At 39.6% G+C, this 13,425-nt stretch overlaps 1 long non-coding RNA gene across 1 annotated transcript; it reads right to left on the bottom strand.

Moving 5' to 3' along the window:
• Positions 1-7,740: 7,740 nt before the first annotated feature.
• Positions 7,741-13,120, bottom strand: LOC147823913 (uncharacterized). Its single transcript, XR_015443235.1, has 3 exons — positions 10,779-13,120; positions 9,022-9,142; positions 7,741-8,130 (listed from the first exon to the last, which is right to left on the bottom strand). It is a non-coding gene; the product is annotated as an uncharacterized LOC147823913 (long non-coding RNA).
• Positions 13,121-13,425: the final 305 nt, after the last annotated feature.

Genomic DNA, 13,425 nt, shown 5'->3' with positions numbered 1-13,425 from the left:
CCATCCAGGCTGCAAGCCTATTTGTTGGTGCCACCCACACCGGGTGGGTCTTCCCACAGTAAATCCACAATAAACCCACACCCAGAACTGTGCTAAACTGTGCTAAACCAATCAGTGGACTAATCTGGCATCATACACTCATGATCCACTATCACACCTATGATCTAGTCAATTCCCAAAGCCCCAACTAAGAGTGCATGAGGCTCTAGGGGGACAACTAGATATAAGGTATAACACAGTGTAGGTAATATGTATTGTTTAGGACTTGTACGAGCAACCAGGAAACGTTGGTTTACACAATAGGAACACAAAAGGGGTATATTTATTTCCCAGTGCTGCTGTAACAACTATCCACAAACTTGTATGGCCTGAAACAACAGAAATGTATTCTCTCACTGGAGGTTAGAGGTCTGAAATTAAGGCATCAGCAAAGTTGGTTCCTTCTGGAGGCTCCCAGGGAAATTCCATTCCATACTTGCCTCTTAGCCTTAGGTATGGTCAGCAATCTTGTGCGTTCCTTGGCTTATAAATACATGAGTCCTATCTCTGTCTCCACCATCACATGGTATTCTCCTTACACACCTGTGTCTATATCTCTCGCCATCTTATAAGGATATTTGTCACATTGAATTAGTACCCACCCTAAGGAGAGCAGCTTTATCTTAACTTGATTACATCTGCAAATGCTTACATGCTTACCTTATGCTCACATAAAGTCACATTCACAGGTGTTAGGGGTTAGGATTCAATAGACCTTTTCTGGGAGATGATTCAGCCCACAGTAGAGGAATGGACAGCTAGCTTCAGGTGTGGCTGGCTTCAGGGGCTCAAGCAATATCATCTAGTCTCTGTCTCTTCAATGTTCAGATAGGCTCTCTGGCCTATGGCCACTTGAAGCTCAAGGATACAAGTGTATAGTGCTGGTACCCATGAGGTTGGTCAGGGAAGAGGCAGTAAACAACTCTTGTGTTTCATGCTGATGGAGACCCAGTGGGATACTGAGCCAGGGAAAAGACATGATTCTTGGGTGCTGTGATTGAATGCTGTTTATTTCTCCAAAGGCTTGTATGTTGGGAGCTTGATCGTCATTGTGGTGATGTGGGGAAGTGGGACCTTTAAGAGGCAGGGCTTAATGGAAGGTCCTGATGCAGTTGGGGGTGTGGTCTTGGAAGGGATTGCTGGACCCAGTCTCTCTCTCGCTTCCTCTTTCAAGATATTATTCTTGAGCCAGATGTGGTAGTGTACACCTGTATCTCAGCCCTTGCAAGGCTGAGATAGGAAGATCACCATAAGTTTGAGGCCAGCCTAGGCTATATCGTGAGTTCAGGATCAGCCTAAACTATATAGCAATATCCTGTCTCATAAAAAGGAAAAGAAAAGATATTATTTTTCCTCTGTCATGTGTTCTGCCATTGGTCATGGAACCCTCACCAGAGCCTGCACTCTTTCATCCTCCAAAACTATGAGCTACATAAACCTCTTTTCTTTATAAAATTAGTCTGCCTCAGGTATTTTGTTATAGTAACACAAAACTGATTAATACAATGAGGAAGGGCAAGTTAAAGATGTGCTGGAAAGGAGCAGAGACCTGGTGGGGGTACTGGTGCCCATGGAGTGGAGCTATTATGGAAACCTGGACACCTCATTATCTTGTTGGATGTCTCTCTAAAGGGTCCAATAAAATACAGGTACTCAGGCTTGAGGGAAAGCACTCATTTTATGTAAAGCTTGACATTTCCTGCCAGGACCAGTGGGGTGGGATCTGTTGTTTTCCCTGTCCAAATATGCAACTTCTGTCCCCTATTCCTTTGGTGACAGCACCATTCTTTCCCTTTAGGATAATCCCTACCATCAACACCTCCAGCTTGTGCCTGGGGTCTCCAATAGCCCAGTACTGAGTAGTCAGAAGAATCCATCCCCTCAGCCACAGTGACTTCTCAGGGGAAGTCCTCCTGTGTATCTAGTGAGCCTAATCACCAGACTTTTTCTGGACCTACTGGGGAAAAGAAGTGCTCATTTCCTCTGGGGGGAGGGATGCTAACTGGTAGGACGGAAGAGTGAGGCTGCTAGAGACCATCTGTGCAGCCACATGGAGGAGCCTGCCTCAAAAGGACATCAGGCAGAAGAGAGCAGAGCTGAGAAACACAGAGAGAACCAGAGGCCTGGGACATGACTCAAGCAAAGGCATCTGCAGGGTTGATGTCTATCTGGACACTTTTCAGAACCCACAAGGGCCAGTTAATTCCCTTCTCTGCTTCAGCTAGTGTGAGTAGGATTTCCCTCATCTACAGCAGGAGTTCAGATTCTACTTTAAGCCTTTAGGTTAGGATAGACCCCAGGTAGCTAAGGGGGCTCTGGAACCTCCAAGGAGTTGGGGAAGAAGGTCATGGGGTTCATTTTCTTCCCCTGACCCAAATATTTGGTTAAAAAGAAGTCAGGGGCTGGGTCAGTGGTCCCTTCAGTTGCTCTGATCTTATCCAGTACCTCCCTAGGTTGTGGCACTGGGAACAACTCTGAGCCTATCTATGAATTTCTTGGCCTGTGATGGCTAATACTGAGTCATCAGCCACCTTTGGTAAATGAAGGATTTATTTAATTCCACGTGAATGTCTTGCATTTAATGCTTCTTACTGTCACACTTCATCCAATCTTCACAACAACCACATAGGGGAGGCAAGACTGATATTATAATTATTGTTATTTCTGCTACAGATGAGGAAACTAAACCAGTGATTTATAAAGATACAGGCCTATAGTGTGATTGTGCTGAGCCATGATCATAAAGAAGTGAAACTGGGCCCATTCATCTATTTATTCACCTACTTGTCAAACAAATATTTATTAAGAATCTATAAGACCACACAGGAGGTGAGCTGCTCCCAGCACACAGAGGAGGCTTCCAGACCACTGTACCACCCCTGCTAGCACACAGGAGGTGAGCCATGTGGGTGCCAGCAGCACACACCCCCCCCAACACACACAGTCAAAATGAGAAGACACGTAAACAAGTCTCAGAACCAGACTTCCAGATCACCTACAGCAACCCCAAAGGGAAATGAGATGGAACACTCTGATACTCAACCACCTGGACTCCCTGAACTGGCAAAAGAGGATCTAGAAAAAATGAAATCAGAAATAATTTCTCAGATAACAGCAGAGAGTGTGCTCATAGTGCAAGACATGATTAATAAATCTAGAGAGCTGAAGATCATGATGGAATCCCAACATAGGAAACAAATGGAATCCATAAAACAGATGCAAACAGATTTCTAAGAGATTAAAAACTCTATTGAAAGTCTATGCAGCAGAAAGAGCCAATGTAAGGACAGAATTTCAGATATAGAAGATAAGATTGCAACTAGTGACCAGGAAAAGAAAAATTGCTTCAAAATTGTAAGGGACCATGAGAAATCAATCCAGCAGCTGCTAGATGATGCAAACAAGAATAATGTAAGACTGATTGGAGTCAATGAAGAAACAGGAGAGAGTGCAGATGACATAAAATCTGTTAACAGAAGTGATGGCAGAAAACTTCCCAAGCAGGGGAAAAGAACTTGACATAAAGATAAGTGAGGCATATAGGACTCCAACTAGCCTTGATCAAAAAACATCTACACATAGGCATATATTGTTAAGATTCCAGAAACCCAACAGAAGAACAAAATTCTACAAGTAGTGAGAGAAAAGAAACAAATCACATATAAAGGAAAGCTCATCAGAATCACAGCAGACCTCTCAACACAAACCCTCAAGGCAAGAAGAGCTTGGAGTGATATATTTCAAGCCCTAAAAGAAAACAGCCTCCAACCTAGATTGATGTACCCTGCAAAATTATCTTTCAAAATTTATGGAGAAATAAGATACTTTCATGACAAAGAGCACCTTAGGAACTTCATGAATACCAAACCAGCATTCCAAAAATTTTTAGACAATATCCTAGGAAAAGACAATGAGGATCACAACCTCAGGAAGCCCAGCAGAATTAATCCATTGGACATGACAAGAAATTAAATGCAAAGGGGGAGAATCCAACAAAAAGAAAAAGTCATCACAATAAGTCAATATGTATCAGTTATAACCATCAATGTTAATGGTCTCAATTCACCAATCAAAAGAAATAGACTGGCAGAATGGGTCAAGAAGCAAGATCCAGCAATATGCTGCCTACAAGAAACACACTTAATTCAAAAAGAAACTCATAGACTGAAAGTGAAAGGGTGGAAAACAATACTCCATGTGACTGGAACCCCCCAAAAAGAAGCAGGAGTAGCTATCCTCTCTGCAGAGCAAGTGGATTTCAACCCAAAATCTGAAACACTTCTGGTCCCAAGAATTTCAGATAGGGGATACTCAACTTGTATGTACAAATCTATTGCGAACATGTGTTTTCATTCCTCTCAAGTAAAAACTTAAGAACAGGGTTGGTTCTTAACAGTAATACAAGAAATTTCTATATTGTTTTCCAAAATGGTTGTATCATTTTACATTCACGTTAGCAGTATTAGAAAGTTCTGACTGGTTCACACCTAAGCTGACATTTGTTCTTTTAAAACTTTTAACTTCATCCCCCTAATGAGTGTATAAGTCAATCTTGTTATTGTAATGATTAGTATTTTTCTGATTCTAGTGTTGCACACCTTTCCTTGTGCTGTACTGGCTATTTATCATCTTCTTGTGACTACTTTTTAATTGGGTTGTCTATTAATGAGCTGTAAGAGTTCTTTATATTTTCTGGTCATAGGTTATATGCATTATAAATACGGTCTGTTTAAGGACTACTTTTCATTTTCTTAACAATATCATTTAAAATTCTAAATTTTGATGGAATCTAATTTATCAATTTTTTTCTTTTATACATCATGTTTTTTATATCCTAGGAAGTTCCTGCCTGCCCTAAATGCATAAATGTTTTTCCTTATAATTTCTTCTTAAAGTTTTATAGTTTTAGTCTTTCATATTTAGGTTCATAGATCCTTTCAAGTTATTTTTATGTATGGAAATAAAGGGATGAGGTTAATGTTTTATATACAGATACCAGGCGTTCTAGTGCCATTTGCTGAAAACATTATCTTTTTCTTGGCTCTTGAATTGAGTTTATGTTCTATAAAATGTTAATGTTAAATAATCTTTCAAAACTCAGTGGGCCATATATGTGTGGTTCTATTTCTAGATTCTCTGTTTTATTCCAATGATCTATATATCTTTCCTTACACCAACACTGGCTTGATTACTGTAGCTTTAGAGGAAGTCTTAAAATTAGGTACTAAATGTCTTCCAACACTTTTTTTTTCTTTTTACTTTTCTAGATCCTTTGTACTCCTACATAACTTTTAAATTTCAATATCCAATTCTTCGTTTATGGCAAGTATACCTAGACCTGAATTTTTATATATAGCTTGTGTTTTCTAATCCTGTTAAATTCAAATACAAGCTCTAGGGGCTCCTAGAGATTTCTTAGTATTTTCTCTGTAGATGATCATTTCATCTACATATAAAGATTTTGCTTCTACCTTGCCAATCCTATCCTAATTGTGTCATTTTATTGCCAGAGTATTTTGGTTTGGGCCTATGTTTCAATGTTTAATGGACAGATGAAGAGTAGGCATATCTGCCCTTGTTCCCCACCTTATGGAGAAAGCATTGTATCTTCTCCATTCATATAAGATGTTTTTGCTGGAAGTATGGAGTACATGTCTTTGATCTGTTGAGAAGGTTCTGTTCTACTTCTAGTCTCCTGATAGCTTTTACCATGAACAGCTGTAGAATTTAGTCCAATACTTTTTCTCCAACTACTGACAGGATCATATGGCTTTTTCCTTTCCTCTGTTAAAATGTTGACTTTTGGGGGTGGATCTTCCAATGCTGAACCAACACTGCCATCCCTATAATAAAACCACTTTGTACATACTGCCAGATTAGACTTCTAATGGTTTGTTTTGTTAAACAAATTTTTATCTATGTTCATACTTTTTCTTCTATTATCCTTATCCAGTTTTAGTATTAGCACAATGTTGATTTCCTACAATGAGGGGAGAAGTGTTCCTTCTTTTTTCCGCTTTAAAGGTTTGATATAATTTATCAGTTAAAATGTATATGAGCCTGTTATTGTCATATGGGTAGGTTTTCAAGCTAGGAATGTACTTTCTTTATTAGGTGCTATTCAAATTTTATATTTCTTCTGAGGTACTCCTTAGAAGTTGTCAAATTTATTTCAAAAAAGATTTTTGTAATTTGCTTTCTATATCCTTTTAAATTCAGTAAAATCTGTGGTAATGTCTCCTAGATCTTGATATTGTAATTTAAAAAATGTATAATTGATATTGTGTAATAGGAAGAAAAGGTCTAAAGGAGCAGGGAAATTGGGAGGGGTAGGGGAAAGGAAAAAAGGGAAAAGACAAAATATGAGAAAAGGAAAAAAATGGAAACAAAGTCTTTGCAAATGGGGAATGGTGGAAGGGTGAAGGGAGGGCAGGGGAATGGGGAAAAAAAATAAGAACCAAGATAGTCATGTAATGGTACAAGATCCCAATGATGAATGTAACTGTACTTTATACCTAAAATGTACCAATAAACTTAATGGGGAAAAAAAGAATCTATAAAAGTCTAGGTTTTTGCTAATTTCAATTATGAGTTTTAAATAAGTAAATAAGGATGCCTTACCTGTAAGGGTTCCCTAGTCTATGAGGAATGTTAAAGATATGTTTCCCAAGTATAATGTTAAAAAGGCATAAAGGGTAAGTTTTACTAGAGGCCTGGGTAGAATGCCATGGAAATTCAGAAAAGACAGATTATTTCCACTGGAGAAATGGACATACTCTGTAGACATCCTGGGCAAATAGGATGTAGAATACATGGATGAGAGGACAGCCATTCCGGGAGAGAAAAAGAAGAAAACCAAAATCATGGGAGGTCACAGTGATTCAGCCAAAAGCTGAATGTGGCTGGGGCACCAGGCAAGAAAGGGAAGCTCAGAAGAGCTTGGACAGCCTGGGGCAGAGACAGAGCTTGGAAGCCAGGAGGGCCAGGCTAAAGAGAGTGGCTGTGCTCTGCCAATGATTTTTTTTTTTTAAAGCAGGACCTAAAAAAAAAAAAAGCAGGAGCTCCACGTAATTTCCTCATGAAAACTCACCTGGGCAGTGTAGGGGCTGTTTAGAAGAGTAGTACAGTAAAAGGATCAGTTTTCAGGCAAGAAATTCTAAAGTCCTGAGTTGGACAACACTCTATTTATGGTTTTATTGACAAATTACCCCCAAAACAATGGCTCAATATTCTTATTTTCTCTATTTGTCCAGAACTTTGACAAAAATGAAGGATGCTCTTCTTGAAGACCTCTTCAGAAATCCCATTTAAGTAGGTATGTTCTTTTGCTTTCCTATAATCCATGGCACTTTTCTTATAGTTCTGTTATAGAGTTTCAAATTTGTCTTTCTGTATTGATTCTTTTTTAACCTACTAGCTGAGAGCTTTTATTTTATTTTATTTTATTTTATTTGAGACAGAGTCTTGCTGTGTAATTCAGGCTGGCATTGAACTCACTACGTAGCCCAAGCTGTCCTTGAATTTACCACAACCCTCCTGCCTCAGCCTCCTGAGTGCTGGGACTACAGGCACATGCCACCATGCTCAGCTTGCAAGCTTTTAGAAAGCAGATTAACTGTAGTACTTTCCACAGGACAAACCAGGAGATAAATATTTGTTATATTAACCGACAAAAAAAACCCCCACTTAATGGTTCAAAATGACAATGATTTTATTATAATTCATAATTGTACAGGTCAGGAATTTGGGTTGTGCTTGGCATTTGGGATGTGTCAGACAATGTCATAGACACTGAGGACGCAGCAGAGAACAAAACAGTTAAAAATCTCCCCCTCCACAGTGTTCCTAAGCAAGTGGTTAGGAGTGACAGATGGTGCTGAGGCTCCCAGTGTCTGTACTTGCCGCCCAGTGGTGTATTTACCAGATGTAGGGAGCCCAGGAGGCCAATTCGGATTCAAATTGGGTAGCATAACCAAGAAGCTAAGTGCTCAATTCTCCTGGCACTCAGGCTGAAGTCATAACCACAGTAACAGCCCTCCAACTGCAAGCTACTGAGGAAATCCAGGATTTTGCTTCCAACCACAGCAGGGCCTGTAAGATTATAAAGAGAAGGGCAGGCACTTTAACAATCTTATAGACTTCCTGCCTTCCCTGAGCAGGAAAAGTATGTGAAATCATGCAAATCCACAGCCCACTGTCAGAAATACTCCAGTAACAAGGAGGGCTCTAATGCTAGAATTTATACTCAGATTAATCCTCCTATGTTTTTTAACTTGGTAACCTCTCCACTGAGACCTATTAAAACAAACAAACAAATAACAACAACAAAAACCCTAAAGGTTTCTGGCTTTAGGAAACTCAGATTAGTCTTGTTTCAAAGTAGATTCAAATGCCCACAATATATTATTGAGTTTGTTTATTTATTTATTTTTGAGACAGGGTCTCCCTGTATAGTTGAGGCTGGCCTTAAACTCACTATGTAGCCTAGGCTGGCCTCAAACTCGAGGCAATCCTCCTGCCTCAGCCTCCTGAGTGTTGGGATCACAGGCATGTCCCACCATACCTATTTACTTTTTTTTTAAAAGCATATTGCTAAGTAAGATATGTAAAATTCTTGGGGAAAAAATTGTGTATAAATTTGTGTTATATGTGCATACCACAGGGTATGGAAGGACCCTGTATCACTCAGGACTGGTAAGAGTCCATCTCAGTTTTAAGTGACCTTACAAACCTTAAGAGTATGGCACAATAAAAACTTCGTTTTCAAGGTCCAAAGGTGTAGGGGTGGTGGGAGGGGAAGGGGAAAGGAAAGAAGGGAAAGGAAAAATTATGAGAAAAGAAAACAAATGGGAACGAACTCCATGTAAATAGGGAAGGGTGGAGGGGGTGAAGGGCACACAGGCAATGGGGAAAAAAATAAGAACCAAGATACATCATGTACCGGTACAAGCACCCAATGATAAATGTAAACATATTGTTTACCTAAAATGTACCAGTAAAAGAATTTAAAACAAAAAACTTCATTTTCATATCCACCGCTGTTCATCACGTGCTGATGGTGGCTTGTATTCTCTGCACTCTGGGATCCAACTTTCTGGAACATCTCATGACAGAGAGAATAGAAAACATAGCTAATATGAACCATGTGTTGGATTTTATTTTATTTATTTATTTATTTATTAGTACCAGGGATTGAACTTGGGATCTTGCACTTGCGAGGCAGGTGGAGGAACCACTGAGCTGAATCCCCGGCCCCACGTGTTGGATTTCAAAAGGCCTATACGTATGTGATGCTAGTAACTTCTACTAACAGTCAGGCAGGTAAATCTCTAAGATGCCAAAGGAAGGAGGTGTATATTCCCTTCTCAGAGTAGCAGAGTGACTATGTGTGAATAATAATACAAAATATTGTATCAAGGCTAGGGTGTAGCTCAGTGGTAGAGCACTTGCCTGGCATGAGTGAGGTCCTGGGTTTGATTCCCAGCACTGCAAAAATTAAACAAAAAAATTAAAAATCACCACAGATACCTACTGAACTATGTATAGTGTCTACTTTCAGCGTCAGCTGGGAGGGGGCAGTGAAGGAGATTTTACCTTTCATTTTATACATATCTACATTATTTTAATGTCTTCCCAAAAGTATATAAGGAAAAATAGTTTTTAGATCTTATTTACTTTTAACCATACTCTTACGGAAGAATTCAAACATGCACAATAGAAGCCCCATGACATATATGTTGCCCAGTGTTCCACCAATTCTTAATCCATGGACAATATTATTACAACAGTAATGCCACTCACTTCCCCTTACAGATTATTTTGAATAAACCTCATACATCATATTATTTTGTCCTAAGTATTTTAGTATGTGTCTCTAGGTAGGACTTTAAAAAATAACCACAGTGTCATTATCACTACTGAAAAAATAATAATTTCCCAACATCATATATCCAATCAATGCTCAAACTTTTCTAAGTGTGTGTGTTTGTGTGTGTGTGTGCGCGCATGTGCAGTTTGTTTGAATCAAGCTCCAAATAAGGCCCATACTTTATATTTATTGACAAATGTTTTGTCCTTTGTTTTTTGGTTTTTTGTTTGGTTTGAAACAGGGTCTTACTATGCAGTTCAGGCTAGCCTTGAACTCACTATGTAGCCCAGACATGGTGATCCTCCTGCCTCAGCCTCCTAAATGCTTAGATCAAAGGCAAGTGCCACCGTGCCCAGCTATCCTTTGATCTTGATCTATATGTCTCTCTTCCAGCTCTCTTTCTCCCTTTCTTTTAATTTCCTTGCAATTTATTGTTGAAGAAATAAGGTTGTCCTATTAAAAAAAAAAATCCCCACAGTCTCAATTTTCCAAATTGCTTTCCTATTGTGCTGTTTAACATGTTTCTCCACCCTCTTGCTGTGCATGTTACCCAATCCCCTCTGCAAGGTACTAAAAGGGTGCAAACAACTCAACTATGTTATTTGGAGATGGGACTTTGGGAAGTAATTAAAGTTAAATGAAGTAGGACAAGACCCTAATCCAATGGGACCATGGTTTTATAAGGCAAGGAGGAGAGACTTGAGTGGCTATGCTGTTTTACCATGTCATACCCAGTGTCACTTTGGATCTCTGTAGAGTCCAGTAAGAAGGACATCACCAGATGAGCTGCCTGTCTTAGTTACTTTTCTTGTTGCTGAGACAAAATACCTGACACCCAAAATTAAAGGAGAAAATGTTTATTTTGGCTTACAGTTTGTAGAGGTTCAGTACGTAGTCAGCTGGCTCCAAGGCAGGGTGGTATGGCAGAGGGGCATCACAGAGGAGAAACAGTTCATGGCAGGCAGAAGGCAGGAAGCAAAGCAGTGAAATAGTAAGCAGCAAGTGACAAGCAGTGACAACAGCAGCCCTCTTTCCGTCCCTTATATTCTATCCAGGCTACCTGCCCAGGGCAGGTAGTGCTCATGCCCAAGGTGGGGCAGACACCCTTAATCCTAGCATCACACCATAAATCAAACCCAGCATCACATCTTTAATCCCAGCATCATAGAGTCTAGATCCAGCCACCTTCAAAAAGCTCCACCTATGACCACATGAGGTTTTAGGAGGTCATCTAGACACAAGCCATAATACTGCCTGACTTTAAATTTCTCAGCTTTCACAATCATAAGACCAATAAACCTCTTTTTCTGAGAAATTCCCTAGTCTGTGGTATTTGGTTATACTGACAGAAAGTGCACTAAGATATCTGTATGTTCTTGGTAAATTGGTAGTGAGGCTCAATCTGATTTAGATTTGAGTTTCTTGACAAGAATAGCTTGGATGGATTGTACATTCCCACCAGGAGCCAAAAATCAGGTGGCTTTTTGTGGCATTAGCATGCATTGATCCAGTATTTTAGGGGTTGTAAAGTAGATGATGTTCTAGTTCTATCGTTCCCTTGTTGTAGTTTCTCAGCAGAAATACTTCTTCTCATTCAGTACCTGTGTGACTGTCCTGAGACACAATTATATAGAAAAGACAAGATATATGGTTGATTTTTTTGCCTCTACTTACTTGTCTCCAAAATCATGACATTGTCTCCTTGCCCTCTTCAAAGGTTTTTGTCATTATAAACACATGTCCTTAAACATATTTCACACGTCTCAGTTCCTCACCATTTTTATCACTGTGGTACTGAAATTGTACCTCCCACCTTTGGCCTATGAGAGCCTATTCAAGTTGGCACCTGAGTCCTTTAGCCACAACTGAGAAGTTTTTGATATTTTGTCTCTTTACTTTCTATTATGACAAGACATGCCAAATTCATTTTGTGCATTTTCCTGCATCAGACTTGGACTCAGCTAGTTCTCTATGAGCACTGGTTTCACTAGTGGGAAATCATATTTATAGAACACATTTTGTAGCTACTAGGGGTGTTCATTGCCCTAGGGATGCTATTTGTAGACTTTTTCAATGGACAGAGCTAGGAAAAAAAACTTTGTTTGAGGCAGGGTCTTGCTATGTAATTCAGGCTAGTCTTGAACTCACTATGTAGCTCAGGCTGGCCTCAAACTCATGGCAATCCTCCTGCCTCAGCCTCCTAAGTGCTAGGATATATAGGCATGCACCACCACACCCGGCAGAAATTTTTTTGGAGGGGCAGGTACCAAGGATCAAACTTGGGACCTTGCACTTGCAAGGCAGGCACCAGAACCACTGAGCTAAATCCCCGGCCCAGAAATTTATTTTTAATGACAAATTATCACCAATTCATACAGAAATGTCTTAGTCACTTTCTCATTGCTAAGACACAGTGACTGACACCCACCATTGGAAAGAGAAAATGTTTATTTTGGCTCAAATCTTGCAGTTTTCAGTCTTAGTCTGCTAATTCCAAGTCAGAATGACGTTGTTGGAGGGACTGAGGGGGAAGAAAGCTGCTCATCTCAGAGCATCCAGGAAGAAGACAGATTGTAGGGAGGAACTGGGGAGGGAGATAAGCTCTCCCAGGACATGCCCCCAGCGACCAGGCTCTTCAGATCAGACCCCAGGCCCTAACAGTAAGTCAGCTATGAGCCCCATCATCCAATCACCCTCCAGCAGCCCCGCCTAGGAGCGCATGAGGTTCTTGGGGGGACATCAAGATATAAATCATAACAGGAAATTTCTAGTTCAAATCCATTTACTTAACCTTATCTCTTTTGCATATATAAGCTTTGTCCTCCATTGAAGATTCTGGTTCTTAGAAATGGAACAGAATTACACGTCTGTAATCTCAGCACTTGGGAGGCTGAGGCAGGAGGATTGACATGAGTTTGAGGCCAGCCTGAGCTACATAGCACGATCCTGTCTAAACAAAACAAAACAAAGAACAGAATTACTCATTTACTTGATCCCACATAGTACACTTAACATTCTCAAAATAACACCGCACGACCAATATGATTACTGAAAACGGGCCATGGTTTCTTTTTCTTTTTTCTTCCTTCCTTCTTCTTTTCCTTCCTTCTTTTTGTTTTTTTTTTTTTGGCGGGGGGGACAGTTTTTTTTTGTCTTTAGCATATATCACACTAGACATACACACTCAAATTTCTGATTTTAAAATCACTTAAAATAGCTATTTTTTTCCTGTGTGGTTGTGTATCAAATTCCATTAAAAAATGAAGTTCATTTTTTCTTTCATTTTATACTTTTAGTGATAACCCTGTTTTTTAAAATATGAATTTAGTTATAGTTATGTACAATATTTACATGATTCTAATTTCATACCTACAAAGTAAAGTTTATTCAAGGTATGTTCAGAGAGTGTAGTTTCTCTCTTTGTCTCTCTACCCTAATCCCTCTTTTTTCCTATAGATAGGTTCTTTAAAATATTTATGGCTTACCTTTTGTAAACATGTGTTTAACATATAAGAACA

Source organism: Heterocephalus glaber, unplaced genomic scaffold (genome assembly GCF_053883595.1).
Source record: "Heterocephalus glaber isolate CG9 unplaced genomic scaffold, H.glaber_assembly_v1.0 deba00001564, whole genome shotgun sequence".
Classification (NCBI taxonomy): Eukaryota; Metazoa; Chordata; class Mammalia; order Rodentia; family Bathyergidae; genus Heterocephalus; species Heterocephalus glaber.
The sequence above is the reverse complement of the archived record's forward strand: the minus strand, read 5'-3'. Positions and strand labels throughout refer to the sequence as shown.